The following is a 16,002-nucleotide window of genomic DNA, read 5'->3' as shown; positions in this document are numbered from 1 at the left end:
ATAATGCAGAGTAAACCCTGCGCTCTGTTTTCTTGTCTGTATTTGCTCAGCCCAAATTAATTCCGTGCGTTTCCAAGTCAAGAGGCTAGCCAAGCACCGCCAAAAGTCAACAGGAGTCTGGTGGCAGATGCATTCTTTCAGCCACGAAAACAAATTAAGCACTGGGAGGAGCAGCTCTGGGAGGGGACTTTCATCCTGGAAGGGAGGCTGGGAGTGTTCCTTGCCACAGGCAGGGCTGAGGCAGCAGTGGGATGGCATCTTGAGTGTCTCTGCTCCTCTCTGAGAGCTGTTGTGAGGCACTTCTGCCTCTTCTGCTGACGAGTGCTTGCTATTGCCTTTTTATGAGAGCAGGTTTGGGAGTGAGCAGTTATGTTTCTGTTACCAGCGCAGGCCCATTCCAGCTGTGTGCCATCCAGCATCTCCCGCCAGCTCATCTGCTCGCTGTTCTCCCATACAAATGCTGCTGCCCAGTGGTGCAGTGCTAGTGCATATCAGCATGCAACCATTCCACTGCAGGATGCCACCAGCACACTGACCTCTTCCCCTGCTCACAGTGACAAAGGGATTTTCTGCATCATGCAGCGAGGTGAAGAAATTAAAAGTGAAGGGATACAGTTCACCATGTTGCCTCAGGCCAAAAGGCGAGGCAAGCTGGATGTTTCATGGAAATAAGGCATTGCTGCTGGGGGGGGGGAGAGGGGGGGGAACTTGGTGTTCTGCACCCATTTCTTTCAGCCAGTTGAGAAAAGCCTGGGGGTAGTGAGGGAGCACAGTGCCTTTCTCCTTGCAGGGCAGGAGGAGCCTGAAGCGGGAAAATGGGCACAAAGTAGGCCAGCATGGTGCTGCAGGATCAACCAGCTGTCCCTGCCAGCCCAGGCAGTGCAGGTACATGGGGACATATGAAGCCATGGCACCAGAGCTGGCAGCAAAAGATTCCAGTTATTTTTCAGAAACACAGAGTTCACTGGCCTTTAGAGTGTGATGTCTGACCCATCTGGCAAATGCATAAAAATAACAACCCTGCTGCTTGTCTGAGTGCCCAAGGGATGCCTAAAGATCTTGATATCCTGAGTGAAAACCCAGTAAAGTGCTGACGGCAAGCATCAAAGGGTGTGCAAGGTGAAGGCAAGATGAGAACCACTGGGGCTGCTCACTGCTGGGGCTGGCAGCCTGCAGCTCCGGCCAAGTGCTGGACAAGTGTCTGAGGAGCTGCAGTGGGCACTGTCCTTGGAGCAGCGAGAGCACCTGCCACAATGAGAAATGGGAGTGCCCTGGCATACTGTCTCAGTTAGCATCAGCTTTCCATGCACATCATAAGCACTCCAGAGGTGAAAACCCACACAGATTCATCTTACGTCAGAATCCTCTTTCACGCAGCCATCATCTGCACCAGGCTCCCCTTTGCTCCTGCCCAGGCAGCAACCACTTTGAGTACGTGGCTGGGTAGAGCAGCAAGTGCTGCTTTCAGCTGCAGTCACAGCAGTGCCACAAGTGGAATGCAAATGATGGCAATTAGCCGGTTCGATCATTAGATTTATAGTGCCATTAATAATAACTGCTTACTCGTTATTGCAGTATATCAACGGTGCCCCAATCCATCAGATCCATGCCCGACGTGAAATTATAGATTATGGGTGGGGAGAATATTGAAAAAGGAGGGAAGAATGGTTTGTAAAATCTGCTGATGTTACGCATGTAGTGTATATTCCTGGAAATGTTGTTATTTGCTGTATGAAAGCTCCAGCGACTGGAGATCTCTTCTGTACTTCCAGCGGAAACCCTTTCATCCGTGTTGGTCAAAGCCACGTGGCAATTAACTGCTGCAGACATGGTTCGTTAATGCCTGCCAGTGAGTGCAGATGCACAGAGGTGTGGCGCTGCTACAGAGCTCTGCAGGGTGAGCCCCAGAGCATGGCTGCTGGTGCAGAGGGTCCCGACCCGCCTGGTGGGGTGGCCCAGCCCCGGAGCAGCACCCTGCCAGGTGGCTGCAGGGTGGGACGGGGCACGGGGACAGTCCAGGGCAGCAGGAGAGGAGTGCAGTGAGTGCTTCTCACTGGCAGGCAGTGGGAGAACAAAAGCAAGCTACAAGTCAGGGCCCAATCCTATGAAGCGCAGATCGCCCAGCTGGTGTGACTGAGGTGACCTCTCCCTCGCCTCCCATACGCAGCCAGCATGCCTCAGGTGAGCACAGTCACAGGTGCCATTCCTGAAAATATGTATTTGAGAAACAAATCATAATTTCTGTAGGAAATGGCATCTGTGTTAGAAGAGCTATCTGTGTACCAAGGTAGATAATGGCTACCTAATGCAGTGGAGTGGAGCTGAGCTCCCACCTGCAGCGTTCCACTCTGTGCCCCAGGATGCACAGGATGCACAGTCACACTGCTGCCTTGTCCCTTGTGAGGGCTCAGTGCACTCTGCAGCCCTGGGCTTTCTTCTCCAGCTGCCAGCAACATCCAAAATGTGCAAGTAGATCATCTGCATGATAGCCCTGAAATTCTCTTGGGCACAAACAGCACCCAGCTCAGCCTTTTGATGCTATGGAACAGCAAAGAAGGAGTAGAACTGTGGCAGTACATGAAGAGAAGTTTCATGTTTTAAAAAGATTTAAGGTCTTTAAATAAAACAGCGTCCTCTGCAGATGATTCCTGTGCTTTCAGAGGTCACAAGCCTTTGTGCTGTATTTTGCAATGTACTGCGAGTTCTGCATTGCCAGGAGTTTGCAAGCTGCAGGGCTGCACGTTTGTTCTCGTAGGCATTGTTTTTGTCCTAAGCACAGGGGCTGCCAGGGGCTGCACTCAGAGCCTGTGCCCGTTGGGTGGTCATGGCATCGTCCACACACGCAGATGTGGCCCAGGGCTGCACAGCCTGCTGCTTGGGCGTCGAATTTGGTTCTGTGCTGCTGAGCTCCAACAGTTAACAGCTGACTGAAAGGAAAACCTCTAAGGAGAGTGCAAATGCTGGGTTTGAATGCCGTGGTTGCCTGTGCATTGATTTAATCCATAGCTTTTTCTTATTATAACAAACAAACAAACTAACAAACAACAGAGTAATTAGGGAATTCGCTGTTACCATGAATTGATGTTCTTCTTACCAAATCCTAAAAGCTGATTGCATTAAGTTGAAGCAAATGGTGTTACAGAGTTTTCATTTGCTTCTGCATGTGGAAATTCAGTGTCATCTGGTTCTGTGAAATTCCATGTCTGTCAGAACCAACTCTCTCCAATCCTCCTCTCCTTCCTCTGGGACACACCAGTGTTAAAACCACACATAACTCTAAGTAAGAGCAATTACTGGCTTTGCTTTGTTTATGGACGAGATCAGCAGTGCTTGAAACCCCCCCTAAATTATCACCCATTCGATTTTTATAGTGTGACGCTACTGGAGAACCAACCTCGCCGCAGCAGCTGATGGCTCGAGCTTGCAATAAATTCTCTGGACAAAGAGTTCTACTGTGTGCTCTTTGTCCGTTCCTTTTATCTGCCAAACGCTTCCTCAGTATCATGGGTTTTGTAGGCTAAACAGGCAGAAAGCAGTGTGTGCAGCAGAGATCCCTCACCCACACGGCCCCAGGACGGCCAGTACCACCGCGGGGCTGCAGGCGTTGGGCTGCGAGGTGCAGGGCAGTCTGAGCTGGGGAAGGGCTTGTAGGGTTGTGTGCTCCTGTTTGTGCACCAAATACACTGCGATTTTACATCCAGTGACATACGGTTGTTTAAAGACCTCTGAATTGCCAAGGAAAACGGGTTTAATTGAAGTCAAACATAAAAGCGCAGGGCGGAACCAAACACCACCACTTTAGAAAGCTATTCAGTGTATTCAGCTGATGGGGGATTTTATTTTTAGCTTTATGATTATGGATTTTTATAGCATCGCATGAACATAATGGGCTTTTCTTCTCAACAAGAACAGAGCAGAGGAGATCCAAGTGTACGAGATCCAATGTCCTTCACGGATGCAGTGGTAAACATGTTCTCAGAGACAGAAATGTTCAAGTACAAACCAATTGTGCTCACTGTGGGGGTGAAAAAGAATACAGTAGCTTGATTATATTTGAGAAGACAGCTGGTAGAAGACCAAAATTGGTATCATTACTCCCAATGTCTACTACCGTGATGATATTTTAGAAACCCATTCAAAGCTCACATAGCACACACAAACAGGCAAAAATAAATCCGGCGTTGGTTCAGGGGGTCCTATTCTGGGGTATTTGCTGGACAGCAAAAGCTCTTCAGACCCATTTAAAGCCACAGCAGGAAAACAAAATTGTGCTGGGCTGGTGAGGGAAAGGAAAGTTTTCAAGCTAATTGTCATCCTGCTAATGAGCACCAAATAGCTTTGCTAGTAATAACAGTACTTCAGCATGCTCTAAGCATCAGCTTGAGTAAAGCTTTTAAACAGCCTGTGCAAAAAGGATTAGAAAAAGGAGTGCTGTTAGATCAAACCAAGCGATAGATATGCCACGGACTAAAACGTTAATTAGACTTGGTTAAAGATTCCAGAAGTGCAGCTGAAAGTTGGTTGCCTTCTGCTGGCAGCCTCACCTGCCTCACCCGCTGTGCAGCCAAGCATCTGCCTGCAGGTTGGCCCTGTACAGCACTGGATGGGCTCACATGGGGCTGCTGGGGCAGGAGGGTGCTCAGCACCTGCCAGCTGGAGCAGAGTCGTGCCAGTGGTCTGACAGGACCCTGCTGCACCACAGCTGCTCCTCGTGCACCTTAGTGTGCATACAGCTGAGTTTTATTGCTAGCTGCCTGCATTCGGGTGCTTTCCTATGCAGTTTGCTGAATTAAAAGTGCCTCACTAAGACTGTAACATGTTGTTCCTGCCCAGCCATGCGGGTTTGTTGTTAGACTTGAAGTTGTACTGCTTAATTAAAAAATAGTCATCATCGCAAATGTGATTTTGTTTAATATTCCTGCCAGTTATTTGACTGTAAGGCAGTTCTTTAAGGAACTTTTGCTCTCATTTATTGAGGATGAATTGGTACAGGAGTTCCCAGGGCCATTTACTCTGTAGATCCCTAATAAATAAGCTTCTCTTTCTTGTTCTGGTTCATTTTAGCTTCTGGACACGTGGGTCCATTCTGTCAATATTTCATGACTAGTTTTTCTGTTATTTTTTAACATACTGTGCAAGTTGTTCCATGAGCGTCAGAATTAATGAGGTCTTTATTTCGAGGGGTTTGTGTTTCATGCACCATCGACCTGTATGTCAGAGGAGGTGCAGGACCCAGGGAAGTGCCCCTGCCCTGAGGACACGTGTGCTGGCTGCTCCCACGCCTGTGCTGAGGGTCCTCCTCCTCCCAGCTGCTCGGTCAGAAACCTGGTAGGGGCTGCATTATCACCGGCTCACTCCCATCCATTGATTACAGTCTGCCAGTGAGCCCCAGCTCCATCCTAGAGGACAGACCCACCCTGCTTCTACTTGCTCTGCCCATGTGCAGCGATCTCCATGTGCATGTGCAGGCTTCTGTGACACTTCACCTTGTTTGAGAGACGCTGAAGACACATTGCATGCAGTCAGCTACATAGGATTGCACAAAGAAACACCACAAATAGGAAGCAAAGCCTGTGTTAGAGATCAAACAGCTGCACAGATCTTAAGTGGCCTAACCCATTTGGTCAGCACCACAAAGAAGCAGTGTTCTTCCATTGCAAGATGCCGATTGAGGAAAGTGAAGCAGGAATAGGCTTGCAAATGCCAAGGTTCTCCTTCCTGAGACATTTATAATGAAGGGCAGCAAGCTGGTCCTCAGGAGTACAGCACATTAATTTAAGTGATTGGCTAGGAGTCTGAGCACTGAGGGTGAGTTACATTGCACCTTGGCTGAGACCTCCAGGTGTCTTATCTAAGCAACTGCCTGAACTTCCCCCAGAGTCAGTGGAAAGGGATGTCTACTGCTGCAGAGCTGCTTGAGTGCTGGAGGGGGGCCTGGGGAGATAAGGGAACGTGCAGAGCAATCCTTTTGTTCATTAAGGAAGAGAAAATAACACCTCAAGATCAAGACAGCACCATCGAGGGCTTCAAAGGCTGAAGGTTTGGTTTTTTTCTCTTTAGCTAACTGGTAGTGGAACACACGTGCTACCCATTCCTCATGGTCCTTATTCTTTTCTGCATGAAAGCTCTATATAAAGCTCTAAATAGTCTTTAACTCGTTAGCAGAGTTGAAATGCTTTTCCCTCTTTAAATATGATGGAGCCATGAAAACAGCAAGCAACCAAACATGCAGCTGAGATAGGAAGCCTGCTGTGTAGGCTGACGGCAGTGTGGAGCCAATAGATGGTGCAGGCAGGGATTTAGGAGGAAGGGAAGGTGAGGGTGTGACCCAGTCCTGCAGGGCCCCTGCAGCCAGCAGCACCCACATCCATGCTTCAGTCCCGGAAGGGGATTTTCAGCTCCCTCCAGATCAGGAATGGTCTTTGCTTCACTTTGTCCAGATCTAAGCCGTGCAGAAAAGTGTTAAGAGGCCCTTTGGAAAACTCACAGAACATGACCCAAAATTGCCTGATCTGGACACAAATTACTCAAATTTGTTGGAGAATGTATATCACTGGACCACTGAACATACCAGAAGTGTACGGCTGTTACATGGTCCTCCTGTTATGAAAGCAGCTGAAGAGCTGAGTGGGCCAATGAGCTGAACGTCCTAGGGGCATCAAACTCATGCGTTTTCGTTGTCTCAGTGCTGACAGCATCCCAAGCTAGGGAGAGTAGCTGCTGGGTAACCAGGCAATTGCTAAGGTCCCTGGCTAGGGAGCAAGGGCCAGGCATGTCAATTTGCATCCTGCCCCACAAAGATTCTGCAGCTCTCTGCCACCTTGCATGCATTCTTCATTCTGTTCATGTCAGCCATGGGGGCTTCCCTTGCTCTGATTTGATCATCTTTTGAATTCCTTTTAGCCTCCAGTATCCAGGCCATTTTCTTGCAAGGACAGGGTTCGCAATCCATCCATTTGACGTAGGATTTCCTTTTGTCTGTTTTAGGTCTTCTGTTGGATCCAAGATTCCTCTGGTTGTCCCCGAGGTCCTGTGCTAAGAGGAAAGATGAATGACTGTTGCTCATCATCACCACCTCCCTCTCTTTCTCTATTGAGCTTGAATGCTAAATGCATTAGTTTATCTAGTGGCTTAATGAAGATTTCATGCTAAGTTTGTGGGAGAACATTTAAAAGAGGTCGGAACTGATTGCTCACGTACAGTTCATTGGTGCAGTGTACTTGAGATAAAACCTGACAGGGGGAAAAAAAAATTGGGGGATAAAAAAAGAGTTGTAAGTTGGGTAAAGTGGAACAAGCACGTGCTTTCAAAAAGGCTCAGCTTCTCTCATCCCTCGGACTTGGGCATGAGCCAGAGGTGCTTCAAAGGCAGCAGAAACCCTAACGCTGGCGGGAGGATATTGCCAGTGTCTGGGGGCAGCCGGTGCTTTTCTTTGGTTGTCCTAAATGAATTTTTTGAAAGAAGGAGCACATGTTGTTTCCTCTTTGTTTTTTTCTTTTTGTTAAGCATAACTGCAGTCAGACTGTGGTTAGCATTCTCAGCTAATATTTTCCTTATCAGGCATTTTTGATCTCTGTCATGTGAACACGATGACAGCCCAGGGTGGATGCAGATGTTTTTAGTCACTGTTGTATCCAGCTGACAGTCCTGATGGGCACAGTGCGTCCAAGCAGGTTGTCTTCCAAGGTTCTGTGATAATTTCAAACTCTGGGGCGATTTTAATTTGATTAATATAGGTTGTAAACATGTGCATTGTATATATGTATCATAGAATGGAATTACTGAGTCTGGGAGACCTGAGGCATTTCTCAATTTCTCACAGACTCTTAAAGTTTCCTGCAGATGAGGTCCCTCCCGTTGAGGTGTCAGTGCCTGCAGGTGGCGTGGAGGAGGCTGGAGGCTGCCAGCCCTCCCTGCTCAGGGGAGCACACTGCCTGGGAGGGGGGGACATGCCGAGCAGGGATTGCTTTCTGCTTTGCTTTGCTGTGGCCTCTGAATAAGGATTGTGCTGTGTTCATTGTAGCTGATGGTTTCTCAGGCTGGAGCTAGGATCGAATGGCAGCTTCCTCCACTGTATGATTATCCAAAGCAAATAGATTTTGTGGCAGGCTTTCCATGCTGGTCACAGTCTTGGTGCGGTTTCACTTTGAAGATTTATACGCAAGCAGTAAACCAAAGCAGTAGTAATGTAACGTGTATCCACAAGCAAAGAGAAGTATGTATTACACCCATTTATGCCTGTATAGAAAATATACTGAGATGTAGTTGGAAAGGGTCTATACTCTGGAGAGGGTATCTGACTTCTGTGAAGCTCCGTGCTGTGCCATGGAAGCAGCAGCACTGGTATCTCGACACCTCAGGTGCCCGAGCTTGTGGCTTGGTGTTTTGAGTCCTTCAAGGTGTGACCTGGACCTCTTCATAAGGCTTTTATTTCAGCTATAGCAAGGTACCAAGTGATGGTAATGTTATTCACATAACGGCCATGCTTGTTTCTGTGTACGTACACAACTTTTGCACTTTCAGATGTCAGATACGCACAGATATTTGAATATTTTGGTTTGGCTGCAAGCAGAAGCTGTCTTTTCTCATCTTTACCAATTTCTCCTTTTCATACAGGTTCCATGGGTAGGAATGTCATAAGAAAATTATTTTTCCAAAGAGCCAAGGGGGTTCCTTTCTGACGGCACTGAAAGGGGGAAATCTAAAGATTACATGCTTTACATAGACTTAGATGAACTCCTGCAGCACTAACATGGCAACTTTGTCCACACAGAATATAATCCCCACAGCTGGCAATTTCTGTCCTCCTTGTTCTTTTGGGAAAACCCATATGTCAGATACTCAGGATGTTAGATATCCGAGGACATGGCCTGCTGAGCAGGTTCTGAGAGGCAGCCCCCCTCGTCGTGTTTGGTGCTTTCCATAAGTATTCAGCATACCCAGAGAGGGCACAAGCTTCTGCGGCACACTGCGCTGCACTGGATTGGAGGCTTTGCACGAAAGAGGGTTAGAGAGAGGCACAGGGTGGAAATTCAATGTGGAAATCGTGGGAGAAATCCAGGACACGGGTGGTTCATCCTGCCACCTCACTCACCACCACAGCTGGTGCAACCTGAGCATTTCCAGCTGTGTGTGCGCACGCTGCAGCCCTGCCTCCTGCATCACAGCACATTTCCTAAAATGGAGATTTCAGGCCCGCACCGTGGAGGAGCATTCCTGGCAGATGCTGTGGGTGTCAGCTGCATTATGTTTCGCAGCGTTTCCTGTCCCATGGGGTGTGAGTGTGTTATGTGCAACTGGGGATCACTGTCTGAGCAGGTGTGTGCAGCTTGCACTGCTGCTCCCTCTGGGCTATTGCTCTTCCAGACAGAAGGGAATGCTGCCCTGTGGGGATGCTCGTCCTGTCCATTCTGCTTTGCTTTCATGCCCTGCTGCTCGTATGGGCTCGTTAGTCTTCACCTCAAGTGATTTTGTTTTCATAGTGCAGTCACATGAACTTGAGTCTGGGGAAGCCTTAAGATTTGCACAAAGGTGTTTCTGAGGGACATCAGGAAGGTGATTGCTGGATCCATCAGGATCAGCAATGTCCATGAAGCGATTTTCTTCCTTGGCAGGCTGTGGGAGAAGTGGGGCTGGGCAGGCTGTGCTGGTGGCAGCATGTTGCTGTCACTGCGGTTGCTTTCCTTGGTCCCCAGGCATTGGGGGGCACCCACTGGTGGGATGAGCAGAGCCCCTGCCTGCTGCTGTTTGCAGTGACCACCACCTCTTCCTCCAGAAGCCTCCTAGCCAGCGGGCTCCTTTCTTCAGTGCTGGGGTCCGCATCTGCCTGGCCAAGGGTACACACACACTGTCTCAGCAAGTTGCAAAAACAGAGGATGGGGAAAATGTGGAATTAAAAACTGGTGCAGATAATTACCTCTCTCTGACTGCCAATCAGAACAGCACCAAACAGCACGAGGCATGCGCTATGGAGTGTGGAAGTGTCACCCAAGTGCTGGCAGAAAGGCAGCGCTTTCTCTTTGAAGTAACTGGAGGTGCTTATTCCCTGTGCTGTCACTAGGAGAGCCGTGTTTCAAAATGGATTTTCATGCCACAGCATTTTTTTTCTTTTTAAAAAAGTTTGTTTTTCCAAAAAACTCATTTATCCCCTAAGAGAAGAAACCAGCTGTCTGCTGTGTATGCCAGTCTAAGACTAAGCTAGGCCATCTTTAGTCCTTACCTAAAGCCAGGAATCTATCCTGTATAATGCTTTTAGCCATATGATGTTTGTTCCATCAATTACTCTCATCTTAGGAGGCTTCAAAGGCATTTACATCTGTGCCTGAGTAGTTCATTAAGCTGCAGAAGATGGAAATGAGTAGAGGAACTAACAAGTGAAGACCTAGCTAAAGGGGAGACAGCAAGATGTGCTGAAAGAAGAGCTCTTGTGCTGGAGTGCGATCCTAGTCGTGGTTCTCAAAGACAGCCCCAGTAAAGACTGGAACGAATGATGAGAAATGTGCTCACGGAATTACTTCAGTGCTGAAAATGGCATCGCTGGAAAAAAGGCAGTGCATAGGCTAAAATAGTAGAAATCAGATGATATTCGTTACTCCTGTGCAAGTGTGAAGCTGGGGGCTAACTGGTTGGAAAGAGCAAAGGAGTGGGTTGGGTACGTACCGGTCAGTGGCAGGAAGGCTGTGAAGTGCTAATGTGATGCGCTCCTAAAAAAGCTATGTGCCTTTCCTGCAATGTTCACAGTGCCATTTCTGGTGGAGAAAAGGAGATGATGTTCTTTGTAGTTCTGATAACCCACAGCTGGGGAGAGTTAATGCCACCCAGCAGAGGTGACAAGAACGGTCAGAGGACTGCAGGGCGTGCAGAATGCGAAGACAGAAGCTGTGTGGCGAAACAGCAGGACCGCTGCGGAAAGACTGGATTTGGACTAAGCAGGATGACTGCCCACTGACCCACAGCATCTCTGCAGTCTGAGTTCCTGCTCTGCCCTACCTCCCCCAGGTGTCTTCCCATTGAATGTGAAGAGGCTCTTTGGAGACAATCCTGAAAGTTAGCATTTGTTTTACCTACAAGTATCAAAATTTGTGCATCCTGAAACACTTGTTCACTCTGTTAATCCTCTGGCTTGTAGATAGAAGCCACTTTCGCCTTCAATTGTTTGGGCTTTTTTGCAGTTTTCATTTGCTATTATCCCTGCTGTGTCTCAGCCACCAAACAGGAGAGGACACTGTAGGGAGCAGTGATGCAGGGAGGGTGGCAGAGTGGCTGGGGGCTGGGAAAATGGCAGCACGAAAGCAGCTGCTTCACAGGAGTGTGAGATGGTGGGGAAGAGGTGACCCCAGGGAAAACGTCACGGTGTTGGTACAGCTTCCCACGCACAGAAACTGAGCCCCTTGGCCTCCCCACTGTTCCCTCATTTGACAGCGCTCAGCTAAGGTACAAGGCAGAGCATGTCAGCACTGGTGTGCCAGTATCAGCTGCCTGGGTAGCACTTCAGTTCATAATGAGGAATAACAATGTTATGAATAAAAGATTACCGTCCTAGCTGAAGTGAATAGAACAGATATGAATGCATTAGATTTGGATTTTAATGGCTTAAATCTGTTGCTAAATTATTCTCTTCTAATATTAGTTTGATTTCAAGGACAGCATTAAAACTAACTGGAAGAGTAAATTGGCATTGGGATGTGCAGCAGTATATTAAATGGGAACTCAGCCCAAGAAAACAGCATGGCTACCTCAGAGCAGGAGGTTTGTTCTAGGAAGAGGCTTCGGGCTTTTTGTTCCCCTGCTTTTGCTGAGTGGAAGAGTCAGCTTATTTCTTTTCTCTTCTTTTTGAAACATGATAGCTGTGTTAATGGTGTGCATATTTCCTTCAGCCACCCTTCCTTGGCCCCTGTGAAGGCCTTCACTCGCATATTTGCTCAAACATGAGAAGTCACAGCATGGTATTTAATGCCTCTTCCTCTTCTGACTGCAAGCCTAGATTGCGATGCAAAACTGTCAAACTAGAAGGAGGGCTTGCTTTGCTGTGCCAGAGCTTCCGTAGTATTAGCATGGAGCTCGCATTTCTGCTGCCATACAGCACTGCTACACCACGTTTTCAGTGTATGTTGCTGGGAGCTCTTGCAGGAACTTCTCAGTTCAGAAACAAAAGCAAAATTGAATCTTGCAGTCCTGGAGCAGTTTGCTCTTGTCTTGAGAAGGGAGGAAACAGGAGAGCGTGGGGCTGCCAGGGGAAGCGAAGCAGTGGAGGTGTTGCTGGCAGTGGGGTTCTCAACCCTGCAGCACTGAGTGGCAGTACATGGGGTGGTCACTTGGTCTTGACCAAATCCAGTCATCCACTGCCTTCAGGAAGGGCTTCTCCTTGAAACCTGGCGTAATGTCATCGTCTGAGCAATGCGTTTTCCTTCCTCGTCTCTTCTAATCTGGATGTACTCTTTCCACTTGTGCAGATTAGCTTTTGTTCTTTGGTTTTCTGCTTTAATAATATTCAGATTGAAATTAATTCAGTCACCTTTCTCCAATTTTCTTATTTTTTTCCTAGTCTGACCTCTAAAATGTTCTGAGTTTTGAAGAAAGCCAAATGTGATGCATGCCCAAAGAGCATTTGGATGCCCTTCATGGCCTGTTCGTTTCCTCCTGTGTTCATTCCCACTCCGTCATCACACTGGTTGAAGAAACTCCAGTATGCTCCAGCTGTGGAGTGATCAAATGGTATCAAAGAGCTTGGAAAAAGCACTTTGTGGTGGGGAGGGGAGCTCAGAACTTGCCATCTCCACAAAGGGAATGGCCGGGTCCTGCTTCACCCTTCACAGCTTCCCAGTTTGATTCAGAGTTGTGAAAATGTGGAAACTGTGAAAATATGGGCTGTGAACACTGGGAAGCTGTGAAGTGGAAAGGGTGGGGATTTCCGATTGCTCCCAAATGCGAAGATTCTGGTTGAAAACTTAATCCTCTGTAAGCAACTTTTTGTCACTACCACAGAGGGAGAAACAGTGGCCAGAGCTGCAGAGTTGCATCCCTTGTAAAGCCCTTCTGTTTCTTTGCTCAGAACTTTCTGGCATCTTTGAATTTCAGAGAGAAGTTTTTCAAACCTAGGCACTGCCAAAAGGCAAACTTCATTTGAGTAAAACTGCTTGTCCTCTTTCTGAACCTGGAAGTAAGAAGTAATAATAATAACAGTAACAACAGAGTGCTGTGCTGTGGTTTTTCTTTTGGTTACTTTTGCAACTGGCATGTGAAAGGGGGTGTTTCACATCAGAGCAGCCTTGACCAAGGAGCTGTGCCTTTCTTTGCTTGGGGAGAGTTGTGGTTGGTGTGGCCTAATGGCCACCTTTCCAAAAGTGGCTGCTGGGATGTGAGGTGCTCCAAACCTCGCAGCGGCAGCGAGGAAGGACCCACCTGACTTCTGGCAAGGTGTGCTGCTGGAGGAGCAGGAGCCCAGCCAGGATTTGGCAGGTTCCTCTCAGGAAGGGATCTCTGCTTTCTATGCCTCTGTAGCAAAATTTGTAAGTCTGGCAGAAGCTAGGAAAGACTGCTTTTTTCCAGTGTGGATCTGGGCAATCTGTCCCCACTTCCTTGCATCGCAGAGCAGCAGCAGAGGCATCACTTCCAGAGCAGCTGGCAGTGCAGCCACCCCGCTGGCTGTGGGCCGTTCCCAGTGGGAGCAGTGGCGATGCAGGGAAGGTGCGAGCTGCAGGGCGTGCAGGAATCACAGTGTGAGAGCACTGCTGCTGGCCGGCAGGATGTGGTGGTGGCAGCAGAGCTCAGGGCCTTGGGATGGTGGGGTGTGGCAGGAACATGGTGAGGATGTGCCCTCGGATGGAGCCCTGCTAATGTCTGTGTGCCCGCGCCCTGCTTGCCGCGTTGTCTCTTAGGAGCTGGGCAGACCCAGCAGTGGTGAATCCAGTGAGAGTGAGGGACCCAGAAGGGCCCACAGGGCTGTCTTCCACCTTTGTACAAGTGCAGTGAGCGCTCATTACGACAGCTGCCCACCTCAGGGCGCAGGCAGTGGGCTGTCAGCTGGGCTGAACCATCTCTCCTACCCAACGTTAGTTCTCGAGGTGTGCTCCAGCAGCTCGTTTAACCTTGATGCCATGCACAGCCTTCATCCGTGCCAGCAGCTAATGACGGAGCAGGGGCACCAAGGAGGTGATGCTGTGCAGGTTGCAGGCGGCTGCGGGGCCCTCAGCAGGTGCAGGCTGACTTGTGCTGAGCTGTGGAGCTCCGTGCAGCCCCCTTGGCACAGCCCTCTTCCGAGTGCCTGCCAGTGCTGCCAGGAGTGCATCTCAATTCCCAGCCAGATCAGCTGTTCATCACAAGCACATTTAGGTTTAATTGCTAATTAATTTTCCCTAGATGATGTAGATATATTTTTTCTCGCTGTGTGAAATCTAGAAGAACTTTTTGAGAACCAGCCTCAAATGAATTGATTGTAATTGGCGTTCTCTCACTTAGGTGAGAAGTAATAGTTCATCAACTCTTAATTAGCACAAAAATTAGGCTGGATTGTTTGAGAGTGATTTCTAATTTTTTGACAGAAAGGTATACATCTTGTTTCTGCTGTTTCCATGTAACAGAAGAAGTCATTTTGCCTTAAACAGACAAATGGGGCTGTTGAGTTTGCTGGCATTTTCTTCCTCCGGATGGTGAGTGCCAAGCCATCAGCTTTAAACAGGAAGATGAGCAAACAAATACAAATCAGTCCTCTGGGGAGGGGGGGGATCCCAGCGCAGCCATGCACTGCCACCCGGGTCAAATCCAGTGAGAGTGGATTGCTTCAATCTGAAAACCCATTTTTTAATTTATATATAAAACCAGTGTTTTAATTTAGATCAACACATTTTTGTTTTCTTTGTGCTAAGACTTATTTTGCTTACAAACCATCAGAAGTACTTAAAGGAAAATGTGAGCTATGAAGCAGTAGGCGATGTGGCTGGAGGAGTCAGGCTGCTCATCCTTGGAAGCAGTTTGCTCACATAGCAGGAGTTCCTGCATTAGCAGCCATGGGCAGCTGCAGGTGTTCTTGTTTGTTCTGTCCTCTCGTTGAGTTCTGGCTTCATTCAAATCTGAGAAACTAGGTTGAAAATTGTAGTGTAGGAAAGACTGCCCCAGAAATCAGGCTGGTAGAAATGAGCCTATACTGGCTATACAATTTCAGGGCTGTTTATAGTCAGCGGTGTTCCCTCAAAAAATACTTTGTTTAAAAACTTTGTATCTGCACTATACATTTTTCAGAAGCTTTTCTTTCTTTTCTTCTATGCTTTGTCACAGTGAACTTCATTTATATACCTTAAGCGCATGCTGTTTGACTGTTAGTGCATTTTAATTGAATAATGGTTTCCCTTCAACTAGAGCTTATCATACATCACCAAAAAAAAAAAACCAGTATAATAAGGTTTGCTTCAGAAAGGCCTTAAAAGGTATGAACGTAATTGAAGTGAAAGTTATCATTCAAATCATTTTTCTCCTCTCACTGACTTGAATGGTGGCTCAAGTTGCTGATGTCAATCAATACATTGAATCGGGCCTGTGCTGCTGGGAGTTCCCTGCGGGGCAGCCTGAAGGAGCCAGCAGGATGGGGATGGGAGCACGCACAGGTGCTGGGGGCAGAGCGGTGTGTCATCGCCCTGCTCTGCAGTCACACTTCTGTCACGGCTGTGCCCACTGAGCCTGGGGCGTGGAACCACCTCACTGCTTGTACCTAAATAAAAGCATGGTGCAACTTAGCAAATGGGATGAGAACCTCCAACACAGCAGCACTGGCCTCTCCCAAAGCACCTGGGTGCATCCAGTTCCTGCCTCAGGCTGAGCACCTCCTGCAGCGCTAGCTGACAGCTCTGGCATAGTACAGGGCAGGGAATCAGTGCCAGCTGATGCATTTTAAAAGGAAATTGTGGAAGTAACAGTATAGCACATTCCTTTTTCTCCTCAGCTATATAAGCAATTCCTCAGATGAGTGACGCTAAGGTTCTTGTCTTCACTGAATAGCTGGAGTTCTGT

At 48.1% G+C, this 16,002-nt stretch overlaps 1 protein-coding gene across 1 annotated transcript in view; it reads left to right on the top strand.

Moving 5' to 3' along the window:
- Positions 1 to 16,002, top strand: part of GPC1 (glypican 1) — a 158,856-nt gene that overhangs the window by 120,559 nt on the left and 22,295 nt on the right. The gene's annotated exons all lie outside the window — the stretch shown is intronic.

This window comes from Lagopus leucura, unplaced genomic scaffold (genome assembly GCF_019238085.1).
Source record: "Lagopus leucura isolate 7727_CA_CO unplaced genomic scaffold, USGS_WTPT01 Super-Scaffold_100049, whole genome shotgun sequence".
NCBI classification, from domain to species: Eukaryota; Metazoa; Chordata; class Aves; order Galliformes; family Phasianidae; genus Lagopus; species Lagopus leucura.
This window is presented reverse-complemented; position numbering and strand designations above follow the sequence as displayed.